Source organism: Dama dama, chromosome 4 (genome assembly GCF_033118175.1).
Source record: "Dama dama isolate Ldn47 chromosome 4, ASM3311817v1, whole genome shotgun sequence".
In the NCBI taxonomy this organism is placed as follows: Eukaryota; Metazoa; Chordata; class Mammalia; order Artiodactyla; family Cervidae; genus Dama; species Dama dama.
Window position 1 is genome coordinate 18,803,997 of NC_083684.1, and position 6,000 is coordinate 18,809,996.

Here is a 6,000-nt window from a genome sequence, read left to right on the forward strand (position 1 = left end):
GACCTCGCCTGAGTTCCCACAGAAGCTGGAAAGGGTTTGCATGCAGCAGTCGCCCCGCATTTCAAATTCTCTTGCTGTGTTGATAAGTTAAAGGCGTCCCTTTCCACTCTTCAGTTGAGACGTCCACAGAAAAGGGCCTGTCTTGCAATGTTTGTGGCGCTGAGATGTGTTTGTGTGTGTTTTCTCCCTGGGATCAAAAAGGGAAAAAATATTTTCCCCGAAATCAACTAAACACTGAAACTCAGAAACACACAGAATGTGTATAACATTGCCCTTCAGAAATCCATCTTGAATTTTAAAAAAAAAAAAAAAACAACTCTCTTTGATCAAAAGCCGACAGAGAATTACATTTTTTCTCCATTCTGTTGCATTTAACACGGACTAACACAGGGTGAGTTTAAACAAACAGATGGCCTGGGTATGAATGCTCCTTTCAGTTTGAGTAGCTTGAGGTGGGTTGGATCCATGAGGGGGGTGGTGGTGGGCAGCAGTTGGGAGGATTAGTTGGAGGGGAGGAAAGCTGCAAAGTTTAAGGGGGGAGCCAAGACAAGAATAAACCCATGATGAAAAAAATTTTTAAACTACCTCTATACTTTGAGCCTGTGACGCTCCAGCAAGTGTGCAGTGTAACTGTTGAAATTCTTCTGCCTAAAAGATAAATGGCCTACTTGATTCAAGAGTGTCAAGTAGGAAAAACAAAACAAAACAAAAACCCTTCAAAGTATATTTTCAGAAGATAATCTAATGCACAATGAGCGCCCGGTAGGTAAGAGGGGTGTGCGGGGGAGAAGGTCAGCTCCTCATGGGAAATCCTGCTTCAGAGCAGTGCTCCAGCCACCTCGGGCTGGGTCAGGGGCCAACTGAGAAAGGCCAGTCCTGGGCTGAGGGTCTTCACAAGGCATGAACTGGACCCGCTCCCCAAGCCCCATCAGAACAAACGGGCTGCTCACGGCCTCCCTCCCCTAAGCCACATGATATTCTTCAGCCCTTGGGGAATATGCGGGTGTGCAAGGCCTGGTGATGGAGGTCCCTGCTGAGAGCCGTGCGATCTGCACTGTGTGTTCCCCACGTGGAGGGAGGGGGTGCTGGCCGGTGCCACTCACCCGGGGGTGAGCCAGCCATGGATGCCCACCCCCGCCCCACCCCGCACTGGCCGGCCCGGCCTCAGAGACCGTCCCGAATCCTCCTCCTCCACAGAAAGAGCCTGCAGATGAGGGGCCATCGTCCTCACCTCTGCCCCACAGCCTGGGAGTGTCTCACCTCTGCACACCCCAGGCACTGAAAGAAGTCCCCCACCCCAGCCAGCTCTGTGGACAGGCCTGTGTCCTGGCTTTGGGCCGGTGGTGATAGAATGCCGGGAGCCCTCTGAGGCCACTCTCCAGCTCCCTCCCACCGCCAGCAGAGCAAGCTGAGCTCCCCTCCACACTCCTTCCTCCGTGCTCAGGAAGCCAAGGGAAGGAAGGAAGGGGAGAGAAAGCCACAGGTCACGCGGAGTCACTTCTTAGCATCCGTGCACTCCCCGCTGGAGTGCTTAGTTAGAGGCCGGGTGATATCTGGAGGCTCAGTCCAGAGAGGAGGAACCCAGACCCAGCCAGGCTGCTGCGCGGAAATTTGGGGGTCCTCTGGCCCCGGGGACCCCACAACCCAGCCACCGCCCCACTCTCTCAACCTTCACTGGATCTCTTGGGTTCCCGGACACTGAGGTGATGTGTGTACCTTGAGTTCCTGGTGCCCAGATTCTAGCTTCCCCTCCATGTAGGGGGGAGACGCCACCCTAGCTTGGAGCTCACAGGGTCCCGACAACTTGGCAAAAGCAAAAGAGTGCAGGGAGAGGAAAGGCAAGCATGTTCTAGAAGGAGACAGAGCCACATGCTGGGACCAGGAGGCAAGCAACATCCACTTTTCCCCCTCACTGTTCTTTCTCTGAAACACCAAAACACAAACCAGGGCCGCATAAATGTATGTGTATAAAGAATTTAGTCAGTGCATGCACACACTCACACACATGCACATGTTTTATTTTTAATTTATTTATTTTAAACACCAGACTATTTCTTCTCACCAAAGGCCTTTTCTCACGCTGCTTTATCCCCGGCTTTCACAGAACTTCCCTACTTCATGTAGAGGAAGGCATTTCCCACAGCCCTCTGGCTGGAATGTGCTAAAATGCTAGCATCGACACATTTCTATTTCATTTTATTGCAGAAACGCTGTTTTATGGCACGGGGTGTGTGGTGCGTGTGAAGAACGGGCAGAGGAGGGGGTGTTCTGCTGTGGAGGGCCGCTGCCCCGTGATGCCGTCGGCCTCGTATAAATCCTGAAAAGTGACAGTTGAGCTGGTAGGAGAATTTGGGAAATCAACAGACAAAATATACAGAGCAGCCCGTAGGCCTCACCTTTACGAGGCAGAGAGAGCTCCTGGAATGGATGGGCCGGGACCTCCGAGGCCACTCATTAGGCACTTGATGAATTGGACATGGGGCCCACCGCCCTCCTGGGGCAGGGAAACGCTCGAAAACCAAGTTTTATTAACCTAATAAAATGAAAGGGAAAAAAAAAATCAAGAAAATTTCAGCTGGAAGAATAAACGCAAGGAGCATAGCAAGTTAACCTACTTTTCATGTATTTAGAACCATTTTGGCAGCTGAGGGCAGTTCCCCATAAGACCCCACATTCCTAACGTCAGATTTCAGCCAACTGGCTATCCACTAGCCACGGCGGCCTAGGACACCCAGGGATGCATTGTCTCCACGGTCCTGAGAACCAAGAAGCCAGGGGTTTTTCATCACATTTAATGACAAAGCCCAAGAGGGAGAGAGGGGGGAAATGGCAAAGAAAAATCTTTGGGGGCAAACAAGGGTTTCAGAGAAAGGAAGGGACATTGGCTGAGGCCTCAGGAATGCCATCGCACCCAAGGGCAGGGCTGCGGCCTCACAGGGGAGAGTTCCCGCAACAAACTGCAGAAGGCCGAGTGCAGGCAGACGTGACAGGGTCTATGTTATCTACAAATGCCTCCAGGGACCCTCAACTTGGACATGGGAGGGTGAGGGTTCCTTCTCAGACAGAGGCCAGCGCAAGCCCAGGCTTCTGGTGCCGCTCAGGCCATCTTGGTGGACCCAATAGCCTGCTCTATTCAGGGATCTGGTCAAGCCGCTGCTCACTCCCAGAAAGTAAGGCGGCTTTACTACCCTGGGTCCCGGAGGCCCGGCTGCAGCCAGCCTGTGTTCACCAGGCGCCCCTGCAGAGGGAGGATGTTTTTCAGTAGGAGATGCTTCAGGAGGACGGGGCAGAGGGGGAAAAGTCACCTCCTCCCGATTCCCCATTAGGCTCCGAGCCGGCCTTGCGAACAGGCAACGTGTCCATCAGCCAGAATCAACAAGCCCCTGCCCAAAACCCCATCTCCTAGTCCTACTCAGCGGGCCAACCCCCACCTTCCCACGGCCCTTCCTCTTGTCTTAATAATACATGTACACACACTACCAACACTCTACATGTGCACGAATACTGTCCAGTCTTCGCTGGCCCAGTCCCAGCCTCTAAGACACACACACACACACATACACACACATACCCCGGCCCTGTGCACAAATAACAGGATCTCATTTACACACGCTCCCGCTATCCAACTCCTACAGTATTTGTGCAACTCTGAAAGTCGGGATCTTTGTTTTTTGTTTTTTTTTAAGTTGCTTTAACATTTCATTACTACAGGGGATTTCTAGGGCAGTTGAACTCTTCTGGATGATAGTGTAATAGTGGTATACATGACATCACCATTTATGAAAATCCACAGAACGAACAGCACCAACTACAGATTTAATGATACATCGATACTGCCCCATCAACTCCACCAAATGCACAGCATGCGTGCTAGACGTTAGCAACAAGGGAAACTGAGGTGGGGTGCAGGAGGGAGATGGGGACTGGTCTTCCTGCTTGGTTTTTCTGTAAACCTAAACCTGCTCTAAAAAATGAAGTCTACTAATAAAAGAAACCTCATTGCTAAAGTGACATTAGGAATTTTCCTTTGCTGTTCTCTTCCCCGTGTGGTATTTCCTGGGAAAGGATGTTCAGAAAGTAGAAAAGTTCAAAATAGAACAGAAACCCTACCAGCACACAGCTCTTCCATCCACCCCATTCGAGGCCATCCTGTGCCTGGTCTAGTCTCGGAGGACGCTTTCCAAGACTGGTTTCCGCAGACAGAGGTGGCCTGCTGCCTCTGTGGTAGCGACAGTGATAAAAGCCAGGTTACTTGAACAGTATTCTCATTTATTTTTTATTTTTATTCTAACGTCCCATGGCGCTGAGCGCAGTGACACGATCACTGTTAAATAAACTGGAATCTTGCTTTCATTTCGCAGCTGGTTCCATCCAATTTACAGTCAAATGTCAGACCATCAACTAGGATTACCAGGGTCATTCTGCCCCTGTCCTTTGAGGCCAAAGAGAAGGGTTCTGAGCCTGCCTGTGAGCCCACAAGCCTGGCACAGGTTATGCAGGAGAAGCTGCCTTGGGATGTAGACCCCCAGGAGGAAAGTTGGCCTGGGGAGCTTCCTGCCCCAGTGGGGCCTCACTGCAGGGAAAGATGGGCCCTGTCCATCCTGGAGAGAGACAGAGACAGTGAGACAGAGAGGGAGCGGTGAAGGGAGGGAGCAGAGAGACAGACAGACTGGGACAGAAAGAAACAGAGACAGAGAGAACCAGGGGGGTCAGAGACTGCCTCCACCCCTCCTCCTCTCCGGGAGCTGACTTCTGCAGCCCTGACCACTGTGAGCGGACGCGGGGCCGTGCTGCATTTACACACGTGCACGGGGCCTGCACCCCCAGGCTGTCCGCCCAGAGCCTCAGGCCCCCTGCAGAGGTGGCTCCGTCCTGCAGCCACGGTGGCGCCACCAGGTGGCGAAAGCACAGACTTGAATTCCTGCCCTCCGGTCTGCTCAGAGCTGGTCTGCTCTGGACTCCTGGGTGGGCCCATGAGTTCACACACTGTGTGTGCACACGCAGAGGGGAACACCCGAACCACCACTGGTTCCATTCGGCCTGGAGCCGACTCCAGTGCAGCATGACCCCGACGCGCGGCCTAAATCCAGCACCAGGAGTACCAGGAGCAAACCTGATCGGGTGTCCTCAAAGGAGGGCAGCAACAATGAGTCCTGAGCTCTGGGCTTGGGGGCGTTAGCCCCCAGCAGTGGGACTGCAGCCTCTCTCCTGCCCTTGGTGGGCTCAGAGCCCATTTGCAAGCCTCTAAACCTGGCTTAATACTATACCTGCTTCACAGGGTTGAGAGGGTAGGGAAAATAGAGGATATCTAGCAAGAAACACACTCCAGGAAAGAAGAGCCTTTTTAGCATTCGGCGAGGCTGTGGGCACTAGGGGGGAAAGAACCAGGCAAAGGCAGGAAGGGGAATGCCCATGTGTGCCTCACCCCCTCTCCTTCATCGCCATCCTTCCTCAGTATTCCTCTTTAGACCAAGCCACAGATGTTTTCATGGCACTTCTTAACTGGTGGTTGGCATTGAAAATAAATCTCAGCGAGCACTACTCATAAACAAGCAGTAATTGTCAGAGCTGACATTTATAGGGTGTCTCCAACAGGCCAAGCTCAGAACCTGATGCCTGTTGACAGGCTCCACCGGCCCTTCTGCGGAGGCGCTGCTCGCACACCCATTCTGCAGACCAGAAAGCAGAGGCACGGGAGCCGCGTCACCCCCAAGTGGCTGAGCTGGCTCCAGAGCCCGCAGCCAGGCCCGGTCTCTCCTGCCTGTGTCAACCCAGGTGACGTGAGGGGCTGCCCGCTCCAAGGCCGGTTATGAAAACCGGGAGGGAAGGAAACAGATTTCACCCCATTTGCTTCCCCATCAGAGCTGTTTCAGGAAACAGAAAGCCCAAGGAGAAGTACCGAAACCAGAGGAGACTCTGATTAAAAGGGACCCAGCTGGCCAACAGTCCTGTGTGGGCACCAGGCAGGATCACGACAAGCCGGCTCCTAGATGCACTGCC